The 15,774-nt window shown below is 40.1% G+C and overlaps 1 long non-coding RNA gene across 1 annotated transcript; it reads right to left on the bottom strand.

Moving 5' to 3' along the window:
• Window positions 1-530: 530 nt before the first annotated feature.
• On the bottom strand, window positions 531-1,149 carry LOC119987452. The gene is made up of 3 exons (XR_005465449.1): window positions 986-1,149; window positions 798-872; window positions 531-593 (listed from the first exon to the last, which is right to left on the bottom strand). It is a non-coding gene; the product is annotated as an uncharacterized LOC119987452 (long non-coding RNA).
• Window positions 1,150-15,774: the final 14,625 nt, after the last annotated feature.

The following is a 15,774-nucleotide window of genomic DNA, read 5'->3' as shown; positions in this document are numbered from 1 at the left end:
GAGAGAAGGTTGGCACACATGTGGTCGCAACCACTCACTGCTGGCCCCACAGTGATATCTCAGCCTGCCACGCCTAGCCTAGCATCAAATAACTAGCCAGCGTGCAGTAATAAATACCGCTACGGGAATCCTATGGACTAGGACCATCATAAGGCTCCTATCCATCATCCACGCACGTGCCCAAATAACATCCAACACCTAACGTGAGCCCGGGACCACCCTCGGAACCCACCATGCATCTAATGTAAATTCTTATAATTCGTGTCATTCGTGCAACACATATATATAAAAACATTTATTCGTCGTGATGCATGAAGATTTATGTAATGCTCGATTTATGACCAAGCATTCCAAGGTTATATAGTCATCAAATTAAATCACCAATAAATTGACAATAATGCAAAGGAACAATGGTAAGCATGCAAGGGCTTATTTCCCCTCGGGAAGGATCGAGACGGAAACCAAAACTTACCATTCAAGCAATTCGGTGGCTTGAAAATGTTTTGAAATAAAAAGAGTGAGAAATCCCTACCTCGAAGTAAACACGCAATCCTCACCAAGAAGCAACGTATACTTCACGCCAATTCGCTAACCTATTCATTAAGGTAAGCTCCATTAATTTTCCATATTCACCAATCCTCTCAAGTCTCACATTCCATACTACACAATATCCCCATTTTCACTAAATTCATCTTCTACCTTAATTCTCTAAGGTTAAACAATTAAATCCATATCACAATATTATTTTTCATCTTAACCCAACCTTAATTAAAGCAATTTGAGTCACTAACCCTTACCTTGAACCTTGTTAGTTCCACCAACTCAAGAATTTCAAGCTTTCTCTTGAATTGGTTCAAGAACCCCACTTGTACCTAATAATATAAGAAGATTAGAGTCTAAACTTGAGTTATTGAACAAAGAAAGCTCTCAAAGAATCAAAATCCCCAAAACTCTTTTAACCCACAAACCCTCGGTTCAAAATTACCTTAATCCTTCTCTTTCTTAGTGTGGTTGTAGATTTCAAGGTTGGAGCACCTTTACTGGCCAGAAAAGTCGCCGGAATGCCGTCGGAAGTGGCTGACCGGAGGTGGTGGAGTGAAAAATGGTGGCTGCCCTTTCGCTTTCTTTTTTTTTTAACTCACGGGTGAAGGTCTGCACCTTCACCCACTTTAATCTTTTTTCTTTTTTATATTACTTTAAGTTGTTTATTTATATATATATATATTAAATCATTCCATTTTATTCTTTTACTCATTTCACCCTAACTTTAACTCTAATATTCTTTTAGCCCTCCCAATAATTCTTTTTACCCTACAATTTATTCTTTTTATAACTAAATCCAATTTATTCATTTTATTTTTGTTATTGTATATTTTATTCATTTTTATTTTGGGACAAGATATTACAGAAATGGTCATATCAAAGGAACTTTGATACCGAAGAATTTGAACCCCGAATTGGTATTAACATCGAGTGATATGGATTATTTTCGAAAAGAATACAGGATTCATTCATCCATTGAGATCAGACCTGGAGCTGATACGGAAGGAGTTGATCACCAAGTTCTCGGATGGTCGCCATTTTATATGCTGTCTTTTCAAATAGGGCTAAGATTCTCTATCCCAAGTTTGCTCGTAGATGCTTGTAGAATATGGAAGATATCTCCAAGCCAATGGATGCCTAACAGTCTCAGAATCATATTAAGTGTAGAATGTTTGGCTGAAAAGGAAGGTCTTGAATTTGGAATTAACGAATTGACGGTAGTATACTACGCCAAGGAAAGTTATCCTGGAAGATACTGCTTGGTACGACAAAAAAATAGACAAGACCTGATTCTTGAAACGGTCTCCAATGACCATATTGGTGGTTGAAAAAACAAATACATATTCGCTAGGGGCGCCCTTGTATATGGGCTTCATGGAGATTTAAACTTGAATTGGGTTAAAGCTGATAGTAAGTTTCTTTTCTTCTACATCTGTTAGCAACTGTTACTAAATCTTATGCGCTGCTTCTTTACAATGTCACGAAACTACCTGAACAAGTGGGATACCAGTCCAGAGGTACTCAACCGTTTAGGTGAATTCTATAGTCTAGGGGAATGTAAAAGATCTCGCAAGAATATTTGGACACCTCGTAACTTGAAGAGATCATCTCTTTTGAGATATATCAAGAAGTGTATATAAACGTATGAAATAATATTTCATTTCTTTCAGTTGATATACTTTGTAAACTTACTCTTCTTTTTCTTATATGCAGGTGACGAGATCTTTGACAAAGTTTTTGCTGACATTACTGACGCTGATGACCTGTACGAGGCCCTGGTGCAAGATGCTAAGCAAACAAAGAAAAACCAGGAAACCTCTGGTGGAAGATTTGTTGCAACTAATCGTGCTGCCGAGGCGTCTAAAACTAAAAAAGTTGGTGAGAAAAGAAAAACAACCAAAGAGCATACTGAGAAAAGGTCGAAGAGAAAAGAGGATTCAGCTAGCAAAGGAAAAGAAAAAGTTGTTGAAGTCAGTAAAAATCAGCACTTGAAGTGGCGGTCCCAAATGTTGGCGCTGGAACAGAAGTTCCTAAGAAACTTCTTCATGATGCTATAGTATCTGGACCTAAAGGTGGGGGTGGCGCTCCCATCATGACTGCCATGTCGACATCTGCTGCCATTGTTCTGGATGATGAAATGGATGAAGATGAAGGGGACACAATCCCTTTAACCAGACGGCTTCTAAGAATCAGAACGACAAGAGTGGACTCTGCTGAGCTAGAGGAAGCGCTCAGAACAGAAGACCGTGGGGATTTCGATCCAATGGCTGTTGACTTTGTTGACATGATGTTTGAAACGGATATGGCTATAGGAGGAACTGTAGGTAGTGGCTCAAGAACTGAACTACCGCCAACCCACGACCAAGAAGAGAACACTGCCCGAAGAGAAGAAGATATACAACCTCGGCTCAGGCTGGACGTAACGAGGAGTGATATGGAAGAAATTTCCATGTGGGTCCCCAAGTCATTGACAGTTACTTCTGCTCCCGTGCTGCCTCCAATTGGCATCAGGAAGTTCGTCTTCCCGGAAGATGCTAGGAAATTGGATGCCATGCCTTTGCCCAGTCAATTCAACTATGCGGTAGCCCATTGCTTTATGGTAAAATTTCTCATTATTTAATATAATACACATTTTAATGCTATTGTTAGACAATTGTATATTGTACACGATCGACTTTGTTTCCTCTTCAATCTGGCAGGCTCTGCAAGGAGTGTTAAAATCAGGGGAGAACGCCATTGATGATCTGGCCAGGGAAAGAATTGAGAAGGAAAGGCTAGAGGGTGTGGTACAATCTCTAGAAAACGAATTGTCCAATGCTAAGACCTCCTATGAAGAACTGAGGCTTCAACTGGTTGGAGAAAAGAACAAGAACTCTGAAATGTCTGCTCAGATCGTGAACATGGAAGGAAAACTAAAAGAAGCAGATGAACAACTGCTGCACTCAGCCGAGTTGGTGAGTGCACTGAAAAAGAAAATAAACGATGATGCATACAAGGCCAACCAGTTTGAGTCAATAATTACTCAGGCAACCAGGGATGCTTAATATTTCAAAGACTACTGGGAAGGAATCACCAAGCAACTAGAGAGTGCTGAAAGCAAAGTAAAGATAATGGAGTCTCAAATGCACAACCAATCTAACAAGCTTGGCGACGTTTCCAAAGAAAGAGACCTTCTAAAAGATTCATTGGCAGCGTAGACTTTAAAGACAACAGAAAAGGTGAAAATGGCCAGAAAAATGGAAGAAAATTACATCATCAAAATTGAAGCCATGGGGGGTATTGGAAAAGCCATGGAAAGGTTCAGATTGCTAACCCAATACAAGAAAAATGAGCATCACAAATGGGATGTGGACTTGCTGCTTAAAAAGGCTATAGTGGTGCTTGAAAACTATCAGCCTAATCAAAAATGGGTTATTGACGAAGAAGAGCCTGAAGGACCTGGCACTGGGAACAAATTGGTTCCACCAGAGAGCAATATACTTCCTTTTGCAGAGCAACTGCCCGTAGAAGCAGTCGAGTCGCCAGCACACGAGAGTGCTGATACTCTTTCTGTTCCTGATACCGTGAGAGTGGAACTTCCATTTGGACCTCTGATCCTCGGGATTGAGGCCTCAACTCCTCAGCCAGAAGCCACGGATCCAATCAATGCAAGTGTAGACCCTCCTATTGAAGCAGTGGTGGCAGAGATTACGGAGGAGGCTATTAATCCTCCAACCTAATTTTTGGTCATTTGAACCAATTGTCTTACTTTTTATCACATTGTAATTACTTTTTATTCGTGTTTATTTCTTTTTAAACATATTGAATGCATTGTGCGTATTACTTTTAGGATTACTTATTCCTGTCCCCCAGTTTGAGTTGGATTTAGGACGTAACTCTAGAAGTCCAATTTAAACTTTAATAGGTTACTTCTAGATATACAGAATCTGTTGAGATGGGACGTTTTTCTTCCATTATATCCAATTTAATGAATATGGCAGGGTGAATCTTGGAATACAGTAACAAATCTTGACTGAGTACACACTAAGAGTTAAATGTCTATGCCAAGTGGCACTAGAAAACCTGGTAAGGATGCCAAGTGTCCCCAAACACTATTGACAGACTCAAAAGGAAGACAAATCCGCTAGACTGTTACTCTCTATATAAGAGATATAGAACTAGTTAAATCACAAGGGTTTTTAGAAAATCTGAGATTAGAATTCAGTGATATTGGTACCGATGATCAGGCTACACTGTCAGTTTTGACAAGGCCCATATGGGTTGCCTACCACTGACGGTGGGTTTGACCATCAGTACCTTATATCACGGTGCAACAGAAATCTAAGCTTACGGTCAGGGTAAATGTAAGGGTCATCGTATTAGCAATGTTAGTCTGGCTTCATCCCCAGTCCTGGTACGCCCCAGGGTGGTAGCCTGTTACTGGGAATGAGTCAGTCCAACTGGGCTTCTATGATGCTAGAAATGACATCGAAGATCATCGTTTTGGAAAACTATAGTTATTAAGCCCAATCATGGTTGAATGTTTTGGTGACGCCACGTTTTGGCGATGGTATACTGTAATACTTTTCATATCTTAGATTCTTAACAATTTTCATTTAATGTTTTCCAAGTTTTTAGTGCTTGATGAACCTTTGTCCCCCAGTTTTAAATATATTTATGGCATGCACCGATTGGCTCAAATTTCATTTATGAATTATTTAATTGTGTAATACTAGCCTCAGAAGTCTTTTACGATTCTCTAAGTTAATTGAATTGAGATACTGACGTTTTCAACGCATAATTGAATTTTCTGTCTATATTAAATGTTTATGTAAAGGTTTTAACGGTTGTAAAGTTAATCCCGACTCTTTGATTACTGCGAGGAATTTAATTCATAATTGAATTTTCTGTCTATATTAAATGTTTATGTAAAGGTTTTAACGGTTGTAAAGTTAATCCCGACTCTTTGATTATTGCGAGGAATTCATACTTTAATTTCGGGTACTTCAAGAAGACCAAAAGGTAAGATTTTTCGCTCTATAAAGACTAACGTAGATTGACAAAGAAATCAATCCTCTATAAAATATATTTCTACTATCACAGAATAGCTGCCTCTCAAAGCTCTGTCAACTCTCCATCAGACTCGAATGACTTCAAAGACGTGAGTTCTTTCCTTCCCCCAGACTATCAAAATCCTACAGAGTATATTACAGACCTAAAGGGGGAATTGAAGGAGGTCTATAAAGACATAGAAGATCACGAGGACAAGATTGCAGAGCTTACTAAGGCTCTGCAAACTGAGGAGAGCTCCTTGGCACAGCTTCATGAACTCGTAGAAACGCGAGCGATGGAGCAAGATTCCCAGAAGCTCCAAGAATCTCTCCTTAATCTCTTTGTTCTGATTAAGGAGACATTAGAAAAAATAAACGAGAGCTTGAATATATGGTCTTAAAAATTTTATGTAATAGAACTTTATTTTTAATAAAATTATAATTTTTTGTTAATATTATTTGTTATTACGATTATTTTTATCTATATTTCGCAATATAATAGTGATTCTGAACAACTTTACAGAAAATAGCAAATAACAGACAATAATAAAGCTTTAATAAATAAAGAGAATAAAAATTCATCAATTAAAAAAGCTTATCTGTAACGACGGCGCCCCTATATTTTGGCGCTTGTCCATCTTGTTGAATCGTGGAACTTCATGCTATTCAATTCCTGCACTCAAAAGAACAATCAAAGGTAGTCCCATCGACACTCCGATGCTTAAATTAGTCCATATATTATTAACACACAAATTACTATGGACTGTACATTTTAAATAGGCAAGGCACTCTAAAGAAAATCATAGAAAAAGTCATAACAGCAGAAAGACAAAAAGTCAAAGTTTTCAGGAATGGTACAACTTTAAGTGAATGGCGTTCCAAGGATGTAGGATGGTTTCACCGCTTTCCTTGCGCAACTTGTAGACGCCATTTTCCAACACTCTGTCAACCAAATACGGGCCTTCCCAGTTTGGACCCAACTTCCCAGCATTTAGCTCCCTGGTATTTTCAAAAACCTTGCGAAGCACCCTGTCTCCCTCCTTAAATGTTCGAGTTCGAACATTTTTGTTGAAGAATCTTGACCCTTTATCATGATAAGCTGTTGTACGTGTGAGCGCCCAGTCTCTAAGTTCATCAATTGTATCCAACTGATCATCCAACTCCTGCCAGTTTCGTTGTTCATTTGTCCACTGGAATCTTGCAGATGGAAGCCCAGCTTCAACGTGTATTACTGCCTCAGATCCAAAAGCCAACGAAAAAGGAGTTTCCCCTGTAGGCGTCCGTGAAGTCATTCTGTAATACCACAACACTCCAGGTAATTCATCAGCCCAAGCTCCCTTGGCCTTCTCCAAACGCTTCTCCAGGGTTTTGATCAGGGTTTTATTGGATACTTCCGCTTGTCCGTTGCACTGTGGATGTCTTGGAGTTACGAAATTCGCCTTTATTCCCCAATTTGCGCAGAACTCCTGAAACTTATGACTAGCAAATTGTGGTCCATTATCGGTGATAATCTCCTTGGGCACTCCGAATCTGCAAATTATATTCTTCCAGACAAACTTCTCCACATCAAGATCTTTAATCAATGAATAGGACTCAGCCTCTATCCATTTTGTGAAGTAATATGTCATTGCTAGAAAGTATTGTCGCTGACCTGACACCTTAGGCAAGGGACCAACTATATCCATCCCCCATTTCATGAAGGGCCAAGGTGCCACAATAGGAGTAAGTCTTTCTGGAGACATGTGAGGAATCTGAGCAAATCTTTGGCATTTGTCACATCGCCTTACGTAATCAATCGCGTCTGACCTCATTGTTGGCCAATAGTACCCAGTCGTCAATGCACGATGTGTCAAACTTCTGCCTCCAGAACGGTTGCCGCATTCCCCTTCATGCAACCCTGCAAGTACATATTGGGCTTGCACTGAATCTACACACCGTAGTAACGGACCTGAATAAGACCTTTTGCATAACTGCCCATCATACACTGTGTATCGTGCAGCTTTGGCCACCAAGCGTCTTGACTCATTTTTCTCCGCCGATAGAATACCATCAACCAGATACTGAATGAATGGATTCATCCATGTCTGGCTCAAGCAAACTGGGAGGACTTCGCTGTCATTATGATCTTCTGAACCCTCTAATTTTTGATCGATAGCCACTTCAAATGTACCAGAGGAATTTTCTGTCCTTGAGTTGTTTGAATTGAGGACCCAAGGTTGGCTAGTGCATCTGCATACGAATTCTCCGCATGTGGAATTCGAGTTATAGAAAACTCTACGAACACCAGTTGCAATTCCTTCACTAACTCCAAATAACAAGTCATCGTGGGATCTTTGGCCTGTAAGAATCAAGAGACTGATTCACTATTAGCTGCGAATCCGAGTGAACATTCAAACTTGCTACTCCGAGTTCCTTAGCCAACATTAGACCAATGATCAGAGCTTCATACTCTGCTTCATTGTTGGTTGCATGGAAACCGCATCTAACTGCCCATTGAATTACACTCCCTTCTGGGGAAATCAACACAATTCCCAAACCACTGCCTCTGACATTACTAGAACCATCTACATATAGAGTCCAAACCTTAGGTGTTTGCTCTACCATGCAATGTAGTTCTTTGTTTGCCTCTGGCTGTATTGATGGAGCAAAGTCAGCTATAAAATCTGTCAAGACTTGTGATTTTATTGCTGTTCTCGGCTGATACAAGATGTCATGCTCACTAAGCTCCACCGCCCACTTGATTATCCTTCTAGAAAGCTCGGGTTTATGCAAAATGCTTCTTAGAGGGAAGTTAGTCACTACTGTAATCGAATGACATTGAAAATATGGCCTCAACTTCCTGGCTGCAACCACCAAAGCTAAAGCCAACTTCTCCAGTAAACCATACCGGGTCTCGACATCCAATAAACTCTTACTCACGTAGTATACTGGCAATTGCTTCTTATCTTCTTCCCAAATTAAAACTGCACTAACTGCTACTCCAGAGACAACCAAGGACATGTACAATTACTCTCCGGTTTGTGGTTTGGACAATAAGGGAGGGGAAGTAAGGTAGGCTTTCAATTGATTTAAAGCATCCTCACACTCAGGTGTCCACTTGTAGTTGACAAATTTCCTCAAAGTAGAGAAAAATGGCAACATTTATCAGATGATCTAGAGATAAATCGATTGAGCGCCGCTACTCTCCCATTAAGCCTTTGAATATCCTTGACACAAGTCGGGGAAGGGATGTTCAGAATGGATCGAATCTGATCTAGGTTGGCCTCAATTCCTCGCTTTGTGACAATGTACCCTAGAAACTTTCCAAATGCCACTCCAAATGAACACTTGGTGGGATTCAACTTCATATTATACTTGATCAGCTGATCAAATGCCTGTTGGAGATGTTAGAGATGTTGGTCGGCCACCAATGATTTCACCAACATGTCGTCGATGTATACCTTCATAGTGTCCCCCAGATATTTCGAGAACATTTTGTTCACCAATCGCTAGTACGTGGCTCCGACATTTTTCAATCCGAAGGGCATCACCTTATAGCAATAGATCCCCCTTTCAATTATGAAGGTTGTCTTCTCCTGATCCTCCGAGTGCATCAAAATCTGATTGTATCCAGAAAAAGCATCCATAAAACTTAGCAATTCGTGTCCAGCAGTCGCATCGACCATCATGTCGATATGAGGCAGCGGGAATGGATCTTTCGGGCAAGCTTTGTTCAAGTCTGTGAAATCGATGCAAACTCTCCATTTGTCATTCTTCTTTTTCACAACAACTATATTAGCCAGCCAGTCAAGATACTGTACCTCCACTACAGACCCATTGTCTAGCAGCTTCTGAACTTCTTCGTTAATCACCATGTTCCGTTCAGGAGCAAATTTCATTCTCTTCTGCTTAGTAGGAGGATATTCAGGATTAACTTTGAGCTGATGCATTATGACCTCAGGGTCTATCCAAGTCATATCAGCATGGCTCCATGCAAAACAATCGTAATGTCTTGACAAGAACTCGATCAATCTTTCTCTTAGATGAATGGACAACTGCACTCCAATCAAGACTTTGTGATCTGAAAAGTCAGGGTGGATTTGTACTTCATCAAGCTTCTCCATCCCTGGCTCGTCTTGCTCCAGACCGGGAACCTGGTTCTGTAGCTGCTATGAGGACTAGCTCTTGCTCCTCATGGTGACTTTGTAGCAACTCCTAGAAGAGTGCTGATCCCCCAGGATCTCCCTCACACCATTATTGGTAGGATAACATAGAACTTGGTGATAAGTAGAGGGTATAGCCCTTATAGCGTGCAACCAATCCTAGAATAGCATTATAAGCAGAAGGCGAATCTACAATCCAGAACCTAGTCTGCTTGTTCAACCCTGGGGCATATATTGGTAAGGTAACTTCACCCAGCGAATGGCTCACCTCGCCATTGAACCCAATAAGCGTTGTTGACTTCCATAATATTAGGGTTTCATCTAGACTCATCCCTTTGTAGGCAGCCAAAAATAATACATTGGCTGAACTTCGGTTGTCAATTAGGATTCGCTTTAGATTAATGTTAGAAACCTGAAGCGTAAGCACCAAAGCATCATGGTGCGGATGTAAAAGCTGGGTAGCCTCGTCATCAGCGAAGACCATTACTTGGTTAGTGAAAGTCCCTATAGACCGTGCCATTTTTGCGGCGGGGTTTGCCGCTTCTTTCTCATGCTTCTTAGCAGAGGTATGAGAAAGTCCACTAATCTCTGATCCTCCGAAGATTACACAGTAAGTTTGTGTGGCTAATGGTGGCGGAGGTAATGCCTCTGGGTCATCAACTTTCCTCTTTTCCCAAATAGCTTGACTTCGTTCGGATAGTAAGTCTCTCAGATGACCTTTTTTCAGTAAGTAATCCACCTTATACCTGAGGCCTCTGCAGTCAGGAGTGGTGTGCCCAATATCTTGATGAAAATCGCACCACTTCTTAGGGTCTTTCCACCCTTCAGTTTCCTTCTTGGGCGGCCAATTCGCCTCTTTGCCCATCTTCTTCAAGACTTGCATAGCCTCGACTTGATGTATCCGAAGGGGATACTCCGGGCAATTCTTCATATAATCTGATGGTCTCAACTTACGGGAATGCCAGTTATTGCTAGGCACGCCAACGATGGATTGCTCCTTCTTAAGGCGTTTATCTTCGAGCTTCTCTTCTTTAGGAGGATTGGATGGCTTTCTCCTCACATCCTCCTCCCATCGAACAAACACAGTGGCTTTAATAAGAGCTTCTTCATAGCTCCTTATGTCACACTTTGTGAGTTCTTTGTAAAACTCCCCATCTGGGAGTAGACAACTCCGAAGTGCTTGTATAGCAGTCCCTGGATCGCAGTAAGGTATACCTTCTCTGTATTGAACCTAGCCAAGAAAAAATCACGGAGGGACTCTCCCACTCGCTATCGCAGTCTATATAAGTCGTTAGAACACTTATGGATCTTACGACTGCTCGAGAACTGCATCATAAACGTCTCGATTAGCCTCTCGAAAGAAGCGATACTACCGTTGGGTAAGTTGATGTACCAACGCAAGGCAGGACCAATAAGCATTGATCCGAATCCTTTACACATGCATGTCTCATGCATCCCATACGGTATGGCGATCGCACCCATCTTTAATTTGTAGTGGGTCACATGGTCCTCGGGGTCGTCAGTTCCATTGTACAACTTCATGCTTGGTACATTGAACCTATGTGGTAAATCCGTTTGGTATATGCTATCAACAAACGGCGACCCCATATAGCAATTACCATTGATTTTGGCCAAGGCGGGAGGTGCTTTAGTTAACTTGTCTATGTCTCCCCTCAACTCGATAATCTGCTTGGCCATAGCTGCCGGAGCAACAGAAGCTATAGTGGGTCCTGTGAAAGGTGCGGTAGGAAAACGTGGTGGCTGTTGAGGCCTGTTTCTTGGAGAATTTTTCAAATCCACGGGAGAATCCCTATCAACAGTTTGCTGGATCTCTTCCGCCGTGGGATTTCTACCCCGTGAAGTAGAAGCATCATATCCCCCAGGGGTGGTCCCGGGAACAAACTGGATATTTAAAGGGTAGGCCAAAAGATTTTTAGGTGGTGTTTGTTCAAGATGGGGAAAAGGTGGAATTTGGACTGAAGCAGGATCCTGACCTTGGGAAGTGTTTTGATTTCTGAGCTGCAACATCTCTTCAAGGAGCGTTGCATTATCATTAGCCATTGACTCTAACCGCGCATCCATCTGCTCTTTATTCTTAGAGATGTCTTCTCTCATAACTTGCATGAATTCCATCCATTGCTTGTTAGTGGCTTCGTTGGTATCAGCCATAATTCGAACTTGTCGTGAAATCTTTTTGATTAACTGCTTGCAGAAGTCCCCCTACCTGGCGCTCCAAATTGTAGGGGAAAATTGCTACAATCATTGAAAGGTCAACTTTTATCTCTGTGGGGTCCGTCTGTAACTTTAAATCCTGTAAACGTCACAACAAGAACAATTGTGAAAGCTCCTCAACCGGTTTGGGTGGTGCCGGTCATGGAGGCTCCAACGATCAAGTCAGTATTTATCGGAGATGGAAGATTGGTTATGGTTTTAGTGTTTTGTCCGAGTGTATTTTGTGAAGGGTTGGTAAACACTGTTTTCTGTATTCTCTAGGTTGGAAATTACTCGATCCCACGCATATGGACAGAGGGGGGTACTTGTAGAAGAATGAGGATCAACCTCGGGAATTGTGTGCACATTCCACTTGTTTTATTGGACCAACTTGTATAAAGGAGATGTACGAAAAGTCTATTATCTCGGTTGTGTCAGGGTTGATAGATAGATAGTGAGATAAAGTAACAATATAAAATGATCAAGACAGATAATTAATGAAGTGGCGCTAGGACGTACCGACGCTCTTGCTATATTGTGGCCCTGGTGCACGCGCCACTACAGTAAAGACATCTTGAAACTGAGTTCCTGTTGTTAGGAAAAGGTTATTGTGAACATAATAAAGTAAATAGGTCATAAGATATCAGTAGCAAGTGTCAGATATAATGTCAAACAAGTTGGCATGGGTATAACTTTACTTAGCTATGATGTAAAAGTTATATATGGGCATTAGATTGGGCCTAACAACAGTGGTGATATATGTAGACTCAGATAGTCCAATTGCATTTTGTCGTCACATGACCCGGTAGGGTCATACCATTTTTGGCAACTACAATTGTGTGGTCATGACTCATGAGGGAATAGAAGTGCAGACACCAGAATTTTTTGAGAAACTGAAGTCATGGCCTCTAGCATTACTCCAGACTACAAAACATTAATGGTTTGAAAATCTTGTGTTCCAATTGTTAGCTTCCCTTAGATTATACGAAATAGAGAATTAACATATAAGATACTTACACTACAAAACAATCTGAATAGGACAACCAGAGGAGCTTCCCTATGATGCTTTTGTCTGTCTTCATCATCAACTCTACTTGATGTCTCATATACACTTCTGTATCATTGCAAATATTGTGCACCTTGTAGTAACGCCACTCTAGCTTCACAGGTTGTGGCTGCGAAAAGGGCCAGTGAAAGAATTCACATGTAGCAGCAACATGGTAATAACTAAAATTTGGTCAATTGGATTGTTAAACTCCAAAATCAACTCAAAGATTAATAACAGAGGCAGAGAAATTAAAAACTATCTAAACCGTAAAGAAGCTTATAACTGAGAGAGGGGAACGATTGAAAGGAGCCCTAGATTCAAAATTAGTCAATTGTTGAAAATTCTAACTTGATTAATAAAGGAGTTCTCAGCAATAGCACAAACCTTCACCGTTGCCGTACAACTTCAATCACCAATCGTGGTCCACCGAGGACCCAGCTGGGGCATCGAATGGATAATCGAAAGCACTAATAAGCTAAGGCGAGTATACCTAGAAACAAAATACCACAGATGCATTCATCAGGTTATGTGGGGTTGAGCAATTTTGTTTTTCCTGTATAAGAGTATAATTGTTATGTATAAAAAGAATGAAAACTTTTCAAGGAGGAGAACCAAGATTGCAAATGAATCTTCATTAAAGAATAGAAGATGCATATTGGTTCCGTCGTTCTATGCATGAATCGAAGAAGACTAAATCTAGACTGATTTGAAGAAGGCCCAAATATTACTTCTTAGATGTGTTCTACACATACAAATCCTCTAGAGATCTACGTGTAGAAAGAGAAGGTTAACGATTCGACGTACATGAATCTAGACTGGAAAATGGACAGTTGTGAAGATGAGAAGTTGTAGATGGAAAAACGCCCTTTGGATCCATCATTAAAAGTGAGGGATTGAATTTGCAATCAAAAACCCAGTAACTCGTAATGGTAGCAGAAGAAGAGACAATGGTCAAACAAAATGTCTATGAACTATGAAGAAGGTGTTGAACAATGGTCAAGATTGAATTTTAGAATTACAATCGATTTATTTATGAAGAAATAATTTCCATGTGGCAATCATGTAAAGAACATAGAATCTGACGTGGACACACCTAGAATCATTTCTGAGTTCCGTATTATTATTGGTATTTATGAAAAAACAATTTACATGTGGTAGTCATGTAAAGCACTTAGAATATGATGTGGACACACCCAGAACCATTTCTAAGTTCCGTATTACTATTAGTATATAGATTTTATATATTCAATAGAGCCAAAAATGATAAAATTAAGGGGCAAAAGTGAAAAATGTTGGTAAAACCATCTGCCATTTCCTATATTTTATTTTGATAAAATAAAATTTACTTTATCCCAATGAACAATGCTTGAATATATGAATTCAACTAAGTGAACCCAGTATCTTTCAATGGGGATTGTCCTAATTAATTCACATACGGCTTTTGGCCTTTTATTTAGGGGGTTGTTGAGGCATCCAAAAATGGACCTTAATTGGTACTTTTTCTATGTGCAGAAAACACCAACAGAGACAGTTGCAACTCCAACTATTTTCAGTCCTCACATGATTAAAATTGATGAAAATTTCCTAATATTTTAGCTACTATCTAGCACCGGCTTGAGTGGACGGGGTCGCATTCCTCTGTAGTGTCAAGTTTGGTAATGCTGAGCGAGCTACCGAGTGACAATGAGACTAAGTCTCTTGTTCCAAATCACTCAAGAGAAGACGTAAAATATATAATATAATAAACTAAACTTTTAAACTAATAACAATCGATTTTCCTATACTCAAATTAATATGGGTTAGTGTTGGGCATTGAAAGACAAAACCGTGCGAATCAGTATCAATCGGTCCAAAGTGGACAAAGTGTCGCTCTTATGTAGGGCGGACTATTACAATGCTTAATTACTTGTACTACTACGTGTGGCAAATATTCCGCATGCTGATTATCAATTAATAACAGACTTGTTTGTTGCCATTGAAGCATTGACATGTGATTATTGAGGGCTGTCGGTTTCATTTCCCTAGCTATTTTCGTTACTACAAGGTTTAGACATAGAAGAAATCATTTCCTCAGTTTTGAATTTCCCATCGCTAGGGAAGTTTCTTTTGTCCGTACCAACACATAATAAGACAAAATACTGTGATGTACCCGAGAATACCTTAGTCTGTAACTTGCAAGGCGCTCTTCAATGCTGTATTTGTCAGTTGTCACATAACTTGGGTTTTTGTCTATGTCATTGGGCTGCTTTTGGTGTATCGTGTATGTGGCCAACTATGGGCTTAGGCCTTGGCCCATCTTAAGTGCTGACGACAAGTGTGTTTCTCCCCAGGTGAACTTTATTTACACCTCATTAATTTATAAATACATCACAATTTTGATCAACTTATCTTTGACCATCTATTTTTCTAAATATTAGATTATCACACCCCACCCCAAACCAAACCAAACATTAACGATATGAGATTTGCGACATCCAATTCTTGATCTAAACCTCTCCAGCTTCCTTTGCCTGAGGAAACGGGTGTGGATTCCGTAGGAAATAACATATCAATGACTACGACTTTTCTTTTAGAGACAACGGTTAGTGACATTTGCTAATCACCATTCTTTTCATCTTTTTTTTTTCCTTTCCACAATTGTAAAATCAACTATGAGATTGATATATTGAGAGTTTTGAATGATGTCAAACTTTGAAAATTGAATCACTTTAAAATCTCAAAAAAGTCTCTATTTTCGTAGTTCTAGGAAGTCATTAAAAAAGATTGATATTGAGGTGTATTTCATAAATATGTCAATTTT

This window comes from Tripterygium wilfordii, chromosome 20 (assembly GCF_013401445.1).
Source record: "Tripterygium wilfordii isolate XIE 37 chromosome 20, ASM1340144v1, whole genome shotgun sequence".
In the NCBI taxonomy this organism is placed as follows: domain Eukaryota; kingdom Viridiplantae; phylum Streptophyta; class Magnoliopsida; order Celastrales; family Celastraceae; genus Tripterygium; species Tripterygium wilfordii.
Note: the sequence above shows the minus strand (reverse complement) of the source record. Positions and strands in the feature narration are given on the sequence as shown.